This window comes from Hyaena hyaena, unplaced genomic scaffold (genome assembly GCF_003009895.1).
Source record: "Hyaena hyaena isolate Hyena2069 unplaced genomic scaffold, ASM300989v1 scaffold_824, whole genome shotgun sequence".
In the NCBI taxonomy this organism is placed as follows: Eukaryota; Metazoa; Chordata; class Mammalia; order Carnivora; family Hyaenidae; genus Hyaena; species Hyaena hyaena.
In genome coordinates this window covers 726150-739294 of record NW_024081461.1, presented here as the reverse complement: position 1 = coordinate 739294, position 13145 = coordinate 726150, and the positions used below count along the sequence as shown (strand labels likewise).

General features: G+C 41.5%; 1 long non-coding RNA gene across 1 annotated transcript; it reads right to left on the bottom strand.

Annotated features, from left to right (window-relative positions):
- Positions 1 to 750: 750 nt before the first annotated feature.
- Positions 751 to 1539, bottom strand: LOC120222008. The gene is made up of 2 exons (XR_005525942.1): positions 1436 to 1539; positions 751 to 1044 (listed from the first exon to the last, which is right to left on the bottom strand). It is a non-coding gene; the product is annotated as an uncharacterized LOC120222008 (long non-coding RNA).
- Between the last annotated feature and the right edge of the window lie 11606 nt (positions 1540 to 13145).

Genomic DNA, 13145 nt, shown 5'->3' with positions numbered 1-13145 from the left:
GACCCATGGGGGACGTATGCGAGCTTTGTGGTCAGCCTCCAGTGTGTCACAGAACACTTGGTGACTAATCTCTGTGGTTTTAATAAGCTCTATTTATTTAAAGTGTTTATTTATATTTGAGACACAGAGGGTTGGAGAGAGACAGAGCATGAATGGAGAGGTTAGAAAGGGAGATACAGAATGTGGAGTAGGTTCAAGGCTCTGAGACGTCAGCACAGAGCCTTATGTGGGGCTCAAACTTGTGAACTGTGAGATCATGACCTGAGCCAAAGTTGGACGCTTAACCGACTGAGCCACCCAGGTGCCCCAAACATTATTTGTTTTTTTTTTTCTTTTAACGCTTATTTATTTATTTTGAGAGAGAGGGTGTGTGTGTGTTTGAGCTGTGGAGGGGCAGAGAGAGAGAGAGAGAGAGAGAGAGTCTCATAAAGGCTCTGCACTGTCAGGACAGAGTCCAACATGGGGCGCCATCTCAGGAACTGTGAGATCATGACCTGAGACTAAACCAAGAGTTGGATGCTTAAACTACTAAGCCACTCAGGAGCCCCCAGTTAGTGACAAATCTTAGTGAATATGACTGAGGGAGGGGCTCTGATCTTAACTGGATTCAATCTTCTTGAATTTTGAATTCTGATGTAAATTCTCACAGCTGTGTGGTGTTCAATATCAACAGTCGCTTCTGAGGCCTTGTTAGAGGCAGAATGGTCTTTGGCATTACAGATTTGCTTGAAGAAAGCACTTTTAGTACAGTTTTGAACATTTAATTTCTCAGCAGGACTTGCTTCTTGCCAATACCATTTGCACAGATTTGAGGCCTTGCTGGTTTTCTGAGAGACAGGTGATGTGATGCTTCAGCACTTTGTTCTTGAGCTCCTCCTCTGTTCTCTTGGCCAGATGTGTTTTCTGTGCCCCAATGAACATCCTTGGAAAACTGGCTAGTGTCAGAAAACTGCTTCGTTTTGAGCAACTCTTGCTAAATTATGAACACTCTTGCTTAATAAATCATCTCTTTCCTTATGCCATTTCTACTAGACATTTTGAAGCCTGAGAAATAAGGAAAGTCATATTAGCTTTTAAAGCCCTAAGAGTGTATTCAAATATTAACTTTCCAGATTAATGCACAATATAAGTTACATAAAATAAATGAAAGGAACTAGGCATTTTAACTTCACTCACCCAAGTGAGATACCAAATGTAGAACAGATATTAAGGAAATCAACACATTAGCAGGTATTTTGTGATAAGTCTGGATCTAAGTGCCAACTTTATATAATTACCGTGTAATATTTTTGGATGGAGGCTCCTCTTCCATCTTCATTTTGAACCAGAAGCAAAAGTGAAGTGAGAACAGGTTCCAGATCAATAAAAAATACACAACAAACTCAGAAAACCAGGAATAGAAGGGAGGTTTCTCCACTTGATAAAGAATACCTACCAAATTTTAGTTAACATTCAGCTTCATGATGAGAAACTGGAAGCTTTCCCACTGAGATCAGGTATGTCCCTCTCACCATTCTTTTTTATTGTCATCCTGGGATTCCTAGTCTAATGTGATAAGACAAGAAAGGAAACAAAAAGTATACAGATTAGAAAGGAAGAAATAAAACTCTGTTTGCAGTTGATGTGATTATGTAGAAAATCCTAACAAATCTACAAAGAGACTTCTGAAATTAGTAAGCTTTTAGATTAAGGTTGTAGGATAGCAGGTTAATACACAAGTCACTTTTCTGTATGCATGCAATAAACAAGTAGAATTTGAAATTAAAGCATAATACCATTTACATTTTCACCAAAGTGAAATACTTAAGTATAAATTTAGCAAAATGTGTACAAGATTTGTATGAGGGATTCAACAAAACTCTGGTGAAAGAAGATATCAAAAATAACTAAATAAATGGAGAGATAGTCCATGTTCATGGATAGGATAAGTTAATATTGTGAAGATGTCAGTTTGTCCCTACTTGATACATGGATTCAATGCAATCCCAATCAAAATTCAAGCAAGTTATTTTATGGATATTGACAAACTGATTCTGAAGTGTGTATGGAGTGGGAAAAGTCTAGGAATGGCTAAGACAAATTTTAAAAAGAGAAAAATTGGAGGACTGACGTTACTCAATTTAAAGATCTCCTATAAAATCACAGTAAACAAGATGCTGTGGTATTGTCAGAAGAATGCACAAATACATTGATGGACCATAAAGAAGAGTGCAGAAATAGAAATTGTGCAGAATAGAAAGGTCAGTTTGATAAAGGATCAATGGCAGTATGATGGAGAAAAGATGGTGTTTTCAACAAATAGTGCCAGAACACCCAGACATCTACATCTACATGGAAGAAAATGAAAGTGGACACAGATCTTCCACCCTTCAGGGACCATAGACCTAAATGGTAAATGCAAAATTATTAAACTTGTAGAAGGTGAAATAGGAAAAACATCTAGATGATGATGGAATGGCAGTGAGTTTTTAGATACACAAAGGCACAATCAATGGGAGAAACGATAGAGGGGTAAATTTCCTTAAAATTAAAAACATCTCTATGAAAAACAGTATAAAGAGAATGTAAAAGGGAGGCTTTGTGTCCTGGTCGGGACCAGGGATGTCCAAGAACTCTGTCCTTTCTACACAGTTTTACTGTGGGCCTAAAACTGTCTGAAAATAAAATCAGTTTATATATATGATATATACACTTAGTGTGTGCATATATATATATAATAATGTATAATATATATACACACACATATATAATATATAAAATACACAAAAATACACACATATATATATAGTATATATAACATTTTATATCCTAAATGGGATGCTAGAGCATAAAAAAGAATATTAGGTAAAAAGCAAGGAAGTCTGAATATAGGTTGTAGTTAATAATAATATATCAATATTGGTTCATTTATACTATAATAATATAAACATTACTAAGGATGTGTGGTACATAAGAACTGTGTATTATCTCAGTTTTTCTGTAAATCTAAAACTATTCTAAAAATAGTTTATATTTAATTACCCACACTGTCTTTTGCAGCTATTATAACATCAATACATTCTTAAGAAGGAGGTTATTGACTTTTTTTTTTACAACATACACTTAAAATATAACCTGAATATAAATATAATTAATATATAATCAATTACTAATATAAATCAATTACCAAGAGGCACTTTTGGGGCATAATCCATAGATTTTTTCCACCATTGTGAGGAGAAATAGTGCCACAGGAAATAAATAAGTGTTTACACATATAATCCAGTCATTGATGTCATAAATCTACATATGGTTGAAAATTTGAAATACTATTTGTTTTTTAATGGTGAATTCTGTTATAGATAATATATGCATATATAAATATGTTATATATACATAATAAAAATCTACCTGTAACTGACTTTGTGAAAAGCCAGAGCATGATTAAGTTGACATCTACAGACTTGATGGAAAGTCAGGTAGACAATATGTGGTTTATTGGTTTGCATGTAAACATTCCATTATCCTTTTATCTCACACATAAACTATTCATTTTCTTGGCTTCCCTGCTGATTTTACTCATATTTCAAGAATTATTATGATGTTCCCTAAAACAAGATTTACAAATAAAACAAATATATATATATAGAGAGAGAGAGAATCCCAAGCAAATGGCACACTGTCAATGCAGAGCCTGACGTGGGATTCGATTTCACCAACTGTGTAAGATTATGACCTGAGCTGAAACCAGAAGTTAGATGCTTCACTAACTGAGCCATCTAGGTGCCCTCAGGATACCACATTGTAGTTTTTGTCATGACTTCTTAGGCTCCTCATGACTGGGAATTTCTCAGGATTTTGGTGACCTTGTCATTGTGAGGAAAATTGATCATTTGTTTTAGAGAATGTCTTTCAAGTGTGATTATTCTGGTGTTTTCTGTTTTGATTACACTGGGTTATCGGTTACATAAATTATTTTATATTGTTCACAGATTTGCCTGTTCTCACACATTTATTTACTTATTCATTCAATTATATCAGGATGAGTCATGGGTATTTATTTTATGCTTTGACTTAGAATCCAGTACTATGTTATTTATTTTGTTGGTCACCTTGTTCCAGCTGTAGCCATTGGGAGCTCTTTCATTTGACTCCTGTGTCCCTTTGATTTGACATGCCCCGATACTTGTGTATATCCACATATTATCCCGTTATCAGCCCTGTGTTAAGAGGCTTTTGCTGCTAGCTTGCACTTGGGTATTACAGGCATTATATGATCTTCAGCACCACAGATAAAATATGAAGAGTGGAAACAAAGCCAAAATAATTTGCTTAAATAACAGTGTTCCTTGCTATTCCAAAATATTATCACCAGGTTATGATTTTTAAAAGCATTTTCCCTATAAAATTTATAAATATTAAATAATTGTTAATTTCCAGCTATTTATTATATCTTTTTAAAAGTATTTTTTTTGAGAGCAAGTGTAAGTGGGGGAGGGACAGAAAGAGAGAGGGAAAGAGAGAGCGAATCCTCTGCATAGACAATGCAGAGCCTCATGCGGAGCTTGAACCCATGAACTGTGAGATCATGACCTGAGCTGAAGATGCTTAACCAACTAAGCCATCCTGGCACCTCTATTTATTATATATTTAAATGTATACCTGATAGAGCCAATCTCCCTTATTTTGCATTTTAAGGAATATCCTTACTGTTCTTTAATTTTTGTCTTACCAATACATTCTAAAGTAGGTCTGATTCTTCTAAGTGTCCTTTCATATTTTTATTATAATTGAATTTATAGATCAATTGGGGACAGAAATGATTTCTTTATTACATTAAATCTCACTGTTGAATGAGGTGTATCTATGTCACAGGATAAACACACTTTGAAAGACAGATTTATGTGCGGGAAGTTTGTGGGAAGTTCTCTCCAGATCAAGATCCTGGTGGCAGTAAGGAAGCGATGGGAGATAAAGGAGAAGGTGAATACAGTGTCTTTGCTACAACAGCCTCAGGGGGTCCTACAGGACATTCCGGAGTCAGGGTGCAGCGGGCCGGGGCACTGGGTTGTGGCATCAGGCAGACTTTGGATGAATGGAAGCTTGGGAAGGGTGGCCCTCATCACTCAAGGCAGAGTCCTGGAGGGAGATACAGCTGAGGAGTATTGGCTTCCAAAACTCCCAGTAGTAATGGGATGCTTCTGCCTCGAAGAAGAGAGTTTAGGCAATGTATGAGAGCATCTAATACAGTGCGCACCCCAAGCTGCTGAGATGCATTTGTTTCCTGTAAGTCCTGAGAACAGATTCTGCGCATTCTGTTTGTCCTTACATCCTGGGGGAAACTGGCAAGAAAATGGTTGGTTAAATGAAAGACTTGAAATACTGTCGAAGCCGCTCAGGACATGCCTGGTGCTCACCATTTCTTTCATTCACTGTCCATGCTAGGCCTCCCTTGCTCTTGGTGAGCACTTAGGCTTGTCCAAGTGGCTTATGTGTTGGGTCATCAAGACCTGCGGGCTTGAAGAGTCTCAGCCACATGCCCCCTTGCTCTTCTCAGTTCATGGCTGCTGCACAAGTTCATTTCTCATCAAATCTGAGCAAGGTGGTCGGGAGAGATCCCCAAGTGGATTGCCAGGTGGCAGTCATATTTTACCCTGCCTTACATTTGATGGAAGTACTGACTCCTAATGAAATTATCACGGTGGACACAAGGACCTTAAAGTGAGAAAGCCACCGCTGTAGTTTGACATTTCATGGGGGTTTGCATTGTCTCCCGGAAATGTTTCTCATAGACTGTGGAGGCTGTAGGAAGATAACCATATGTATAAGCCTAGCTATGGCGGAACAGGAAAAATGCATTATCCAAGCAGGGCACTGGGAGTGACAGAGGGTAAAGTTGACTCTCATTTTACTACTCATTCCAGATGCAAGCATTATAACTATCAGAATTGCAAGCCTGTATAATGATAATTGATTTAGAGAAACATTTTTGAAGGTGTATTCTCTAAACTGACACCTCAGCTATATAGCTATATTCAGTGGGTAAGCACATTGCTCTGTTGGTTTGGCAACTCCTGGTTGATGGGGCATTGAGAGGAACGGTGGCTTATAGGACAAACAGCGTAGCTCTTTTCTGGAAGTGTATCTCTTGGTCCTGTGCCACAGCGCTACTGATCTGAGCTAAAGGCATTATCAAAATGCCTCACATATGGTGCACCTGAGCTGCTTGGTTGGTTAAGCATCTGACTTCAACTCAGGTCATGATCTCACAGTTCGTGCTTTTGAGCTCCACATCCGGCTCTGTGCTGACAGCTCAGAGCCTGGAGCCTGCTATAGATTGTGTGTCTCCTCCAATTAGCATTTATTCATTTTTGAGAGACAGAGTATGAGTGGGGGACAGGCAGAGAGAGGAGACAAAGGAGTTCCCTTTGCATAATAAGTGGATAAGTATTTATGGTGCCTGTGGAAAGGCCCATGGGAGTGCTGTCTTTAGGGACCACCCTGAGTGAGGTTGTAATGCAGCCACAGTCCAGGTACCCAGGTACTAAGCCAGCCTGTTTGTGAAGGTTGACGTTTTTCCTCTTCCATCAGTGATGAGAAGCTTCCCATGTGGCCATACTGAGAGCTGAAGAAGAGGGGCTTGTGTAATGATGGTGGATGACATGAGAGTCTGGGCTCCTGCTTGAACTTGTACATGGATTCACCATATACACCTTACCACAGATTGATTCTAGGACTGCCCAGCCTTATGACTTAGTGAGTCCGACGGAAGCCAGCTCATGCTGGGCAGTTTCAGCCACACGACCACGTGAACTCTTGGTCTCTGCTAGGACCCACTAGTATACCCATGGCTGCCTTTTGAAAAGTGTTTGATGCGAGTGTCATGGACTAACTGTAGGACCTATTTGTGGTCCCCCCGATTGGATTTGCCATAAAGGTTAGAGTGGTTGGTTGTTGTTCATGAACCTGGTCGGTTCATGACAGTTCATGACCGTAAGTTTGCCAGCTCTTGTGGGCAGGTGGACCACTTATATCACAGCCTGGACCTGCACCCGACTCTGGACCCCGTTTAAATCTGGCAGCACTAAAAAAAAAAAAAAATCATGTTGTACATGTTAATATTCTCATGAGTATACTTCCTGAGACCTTAAAAAGGCCTACAAGTTACTGCACTCCCTACCTCATTTTGAGAGTTAGGAGAGGTGGTACCTGGCCCTTTCACTTGCAGAGGGCGTGGAGCACCCTGAACCACACTAGTAAACAGGGCACCAACATGACGGCACCGTGTTTGTCTCCCGTCCTCTGAGGTGTGCGTGCCTAACTAAGGCCTCCGGTGTGTTGGCCACCTCATTCACCTGGCTTGTTAAACATGATGCTTCTAGGGAACCAAGTATGATGTTCTGTTGCATGGCCACGTGGTCCAAGTCCCTTTGACCTGTATTGTCACAGAAGTGGAAAAATAACAGGCCTGAGAAATGGCCAGAGGTGTATGCTTTCATCCATCCTGTGCGAATGCACACTGTTTCTGGTTTTATTTTGTGATGGGGTAGAAAGGGATGCATTTTCCTGGTCGGTGGCCACCTCTCACCTCTCACCTCTCATGTGGTTACCCATGTGTTTTGACAAAGCTGGTGCCTAAGCCTGTGCCGCTATAGGGGTTACTCCTCGGTCAAGTTTGCGGAAGGCCACTGTGACCCTTTAGGATCTGCCTGGCTTGTGTAGGAACAAGACTAGTGAATTAAATAAGAACATTCCTGCATTCTGTAGGGCTTTAAGTGTAACGCTAGTTTCTGCAGTTCTTCCTAGGAGAAGATTGTTTCTTCTTCCTATCTGGGCTGCAGAGGCTTCCTCTTGACTTTCTTTGTGACTACAGCTCTTATCCCACAGGTCAGGGAGCCAAACAGCTCACTCTGGTGACTGTTTATTGCCTGGCTTCCCTCAGCCACCTGATCTAGATAATCTTCACGTATTGTAGCTGGATACACCCACAATGCCCTTGTTGACTAGTCGTCAGCTCGTCTCGCCCACAGACATGTCATGGTCTAGTAGGCCTCTCGAGAGCCCCAGCTGGGTCAGGTGTGCCTGACTCCCATGCTCACGTGCCACCTAGGATGGTGATTGCTCCTGACTTTCTTCTGATGCTTCAGTGTTGCCACCTCCCCTCGATTAGCTGTTGAACTCACCCTCCTTTCAGTCAGTGGGGCAGCCAGCTTCAGTCATTTCCGCTCCTAATCTCAGTCCTGCCCTAGGGAGGATGGGCACCCTTGGGCTCGTGGGAGATGCAGGTGACTGTCTCGCACACACATTCCTCATTGCCGCAGTAAACATGCGGTGAGCCGCTCCCGCGGATGATAGTCACCGTGTGTGGTGTTTCTATTCCAGCATGTCCTTCACCGCGGGGGCTTTAAATCCCTTCTTCCACTGTCTGCTGTGGTCGCTCTAGTGTCTCTGCTTGATAGAAGCCTTTGTCCCCTCCCAGCTTGCAGGCCGTGGAGCCATGTGACAGCCTGTCAGGGCTTTACCGGTCTCTGCTTCTTTGTCTCACGACCCGCTTTCATTCCTGGTTTCCATCCATCAGTCTTCCTGGCATTGACTCTAAGTGCACTTCTCACGTCTGTCCTGTAGTTCACGATTCTGTCTCCTATAGTGGTTGATGTAAGAGTGAAACTTCACTAAGTTCTGTTACATATCAAACACTTAACTTTTATTTTTTGATGTTCATCCCTTTCACCTTATTCATTGGTGATATTCTTTTAGTATAAAATTTTATACTCCTTAAAGAGTTTTATATTTTACATGAGAGAATATCCGTGTGTTACATGTGCGGGGCTCTTCCTCTGCTCTGCTCTACTAACACTCATGGTTCTTTGTTTCCTTGTAACTTGGAGTGAATTTTATTGTCACTTCATAGTTGCTGAACTGAAATCCGTAGAGTCCCAGGGGCCTCATTTGAAGAGACTTTGTTTCACAGATAATGTACATTTGCTTCAGGGCGACCTGGGTTTGCAGGGTACCTGGGATTCAGCCAGCAATCTGGGATTCTCTTTCACATCCCAGTCACGGGAGAAACTCTCTGCTTTGCAGCTGCCGTGCGGCTCCGCATCCTGGTCACAGCAGTGGTGTGTGCATCTGCCTTCACCGTGAACTTCATGCTCCCTGCTGTGTTTGCTCCTCACCTTGGGTCCAGGGACACAGGGGCCCTCAGGAACTACCGTGAAATCAACATCACCTAAAACTTTCTTTCCCCAGGATTTGTTTGTGTTGTCGCAGGGAGGCTGCCCGAGTGTCTGATCTCTAATTTTGCCACGATTAAACCTCATTATGTTTTCTTTGAATTCTTATTATCTGTATCGATTTGGCAGGTGAGAGATTTTTCATGTCAGTTAACGTACATTGTCTCACCTCTATCAAGGCTGTCCATTTTCTCATATATTTATTGTCCATTTTCACTTCACCTGCACCCCTGCCTGTGTATACCATGTGTCTTTCTAAGATGAGCTTTCCCTTTGCCTCATCAGCTTCTGAGTACCCTTTGTATATTTATAACATGGTTTTCCCTTCTCTCATGTGTGCAGGGCTTTCTTCTCTAGACTGTTATTTGGCTATTGCTTTTATTTATGGAAGGCTTTGCAGAGGAAAACACAGGTAATCAGGCAGGTATCCGGACTCCAATAACAAGGCAGACCAGCTCTCTGAGCTGAAGGCCCTGTGGGCTGTCCGCTCTCCTGGCCACCCTTAGCCCGCTGTGCCCTGCAGCCCCCACGCTGTCTCAGAGCATGGGAATAAACCCTGGTACAGACCTCTTCCCCAAGGACAAACGCCATTGCTTTTCTGCAAATCTTTTACTTCCCTACTTCCAGAGAGTCTCGTTTAGCCATGGAACTAAATAGCCATCTCTTTATCTACTTGTTTGAAATCTATTGCTAACACCTGGGTCTTTCGGAGCTCCTACTTTCATTCTTTTAAATTTTTTATAATTTTTTAAATTTATTTCTGAGAGAGAGAGATACAGCATGAGCAGAGGAGGGCCAGAGAGAGAGAGAGACACAGAATCCGAAGCAGGCTCCAGGGCCCAAGCTAGCTGTCAGCACAGAACCCAACGCGGGGCCTGAACGCATGAACCATGAGACCATGACCTGAGCCGGAGTCGGACGCCCAACCGCCTGAGCCACCCAGGCGCCCCAGAGCTTCAGAGTTTAAATTATAGGAGCAAAGTGTTAACTTCATTGGTTTCTACATGTGATGGTTTCATCATTTTCTTGGGGCAGTGGAGAGAGAACGTCCATGCTATTTCCTGGACGGGGCACCAGCGTGCTGAAACGTGGAGTTTGCATACAGGGAAGTCACCCTCAAATCCATCAGAATGCAGTTACAGTAGATGCGAAATAATATCACAAATGACATAGTACAATTTAACAGCAACATGTATCAAGAATGACTAAGAAGTGGAAACCATCCGTTCCTAATAAAATCATTAACCAAATCAGTCTAGGGAAGGAATTATGAAACATAGTGACAAACATAAAAGGGGTGAGAGTGGAGCAAGTGAAGACTTACAGACCATTAGAAGGAAAAACAAGGCAAATGTTTTACTCTTAGCATTGATATTTAACATTGTTTAGAAGGTTCTGGATAATATAAGGAAAATAAATTTAAATGTTGGAAAAATGACATAAATCTATCTCCACTTTTACATATCTATAAACATCTGAAGAGACCATTTCAATTCCTGGGTGATAATTTAGCAAGAAATAGTGAAATAGTCCAAATTTAAGTATGTATAAAATAAAAAGTTATGTTTGAGAGAGTAATATCTCCCTCCAGTCCACTTCAAAATACTTTAGATGATGTGAACTCAATATTTTTGTATAAATTCACTGCTTGCAAGGCATGTTATAAATCATTGATTAACAAAAATAGAATAAAAAGCAAATGTTTACCCTTTGCTTTGAACCATATGTAAATAACTGTGTGTTTCTCTTCTGTGAAGCTCCCTACTTCCAAAATTTGTAGATATTATTCTCCTTTTACTTTTTAACTCTCATATTGCATATGCTCCATGCTCCCACCTTATAAATGCCATAATTAAGTGTCTTCCCTTGACTTCCTTTTCCAAAGTTTTTTAAATGTTTGTTTATTTTGAGAGAGAACAGCTTGTGAGTGGTGGAGGGGCAGAGAGAGAAGGAGACACAGAATCCTAAGCAGGCTCCAGGCTCTGAGCTGTCAACACAAAGCCCAACATGGAGCTTGAACTCACAAACCCCGAGATCATGACTTGAACCGCAGTCAAGAATTGGGAACTCAACTGACTTAGCCACTCAGGCTCCCCCCTTCCTTCTTTCCTTCTCTCTGCAGCATGCCCCGCTGAGCTCACACCCTGCTGCCTGCAGTCTGGGGAGTTTGGCACCCCTCCTTCCTGTGAGATCCCTTACATCCCCATCAATAGCTCTCCTGAGAGCTCTAGACCCACACATACATGTCTTTCCAAATAAAGTCAGTCTAAAAAGAAAACTGCTAAAGTAGGGTAACCCACTACAGAAAAACCAGCAGCAAGCTTTGTTGGCAAGGATGACTAACAAACCATTCCTCTTTAAAATTGAATGATGAATGAATGAAATGAATGAATGAATGAATGAATGAACAAATGAACTAGTGAATGGATAGATGGCTAGTGCCTTACCATCACCTTTGCTATTTAATATCATTTGCAAGTTTCTAGACAATGAAGAAATAGAACACAGAAATACAACCGCTTGGAGAACACCCCCAGGATGTCTCGTTGCAGGAGCACCTCAGAGTCCCCACACATAGCACTGAACCTGCTCCTTATAAACACTCACCGTGGCCCCTTGTCCTGACTGCCCTCTTCCAGATGAGCTTGTGCCTGTACTGAGGTTGACAGGAGCAAAATCGTCTTTCGGTTCCTCCCTCTTCATATTCTTTTTTTTTTTTTTTTAATGTTTTTTATTTAATTCTAGGAGAGAGAGAGAGCGTGAGCAGGGGAGGGTCAGAGAGAGAGGGAGTCACAGACTGAAACAGGCTCCGGGCTCTGAGCTGGCAGTCAGCACAGAGCCCGATGCAGGGCTCGAACCCACGAACCGCGAGATCATGACCTAAGCGAAAGTCGGACGCTTAACCGACTAAGCCACCGAGGCGCCCCTCTTCATATTCTTTTTATCTGTGTCTAAGATGTTACAGAATCTCTGCGCCTCTCGTCATTCTGCTGATATCTTCCCCTTTCAGATTTTGAGTGTCACATGGACTTTTAAAGAAGGTCTTTAAATGAGACTCAAATGCCCTCTTTAATGCTCTCAAATGCTCTCTTTAATGAGACTCAAATGCCCAAGCCACTAAACACTGTTGCCATATTTCTGTCTCTGGAGTCACTTCAGTAGTATCAGGCATGACAAAGCCTAAACCAGGACCTCAGATGATTTCTGTTGCCTCCTGAAATCTACCCTGCCAGCCATGCTGAGAAGAGGGAGGTCCACTCTGGACCCCACTCTACCTTTCCTTAGTGGCACTGTGCCTCTTACGGTTCTCCCTGATTTCTCTTCCTTTCTCGACTCTGAGATTAGTTCACAAGCATCCTCCACCTGTGATGCTTTCCTTCTTCATCCATCACACGTTCAGATCTACCCCTCTTTTAAGGGACAACGCAAATGCCATCTCCTTGATGAAATAGTCTGGCCGGAAGTCCTCTCTCCCTGAGCAGCACTCAATTTTACCTTCAAGACACCTGTGACATTTATTCCCATCTATTTTATATCACAGTGATTCTCACAAACCTTTCCCTGCCCTAGTTGAACTTAGGGCTTGGAGTCAGAGCCATGACTTGAGGTCCCCCCCGCTTATTATTAAATAAAGTGCTTTTCATGGAGTAGAGGATGAACACTTAAGTTTCAAATGAATATTTTATGTGAAATTGACCAATTATGATTAAGTTCACCAATTGACTAAATTTCTATAAAATAGAATGTGTAGAAATAGCCTTAAGTGCTTATGGTTTTAAGGAAACCCTACTTTCTGGCTTATGTTTGAGCTTTTAGCTGAGGATTTTATTGCTACTCTTAGTTCAGAATCCATTAGGAACTAAAATGCACCTTGGGAAGCTTTTGAAGAGAGAAATTTTCTCTCTGGCCCTTGTTAGACATGCTTCTTAAGGC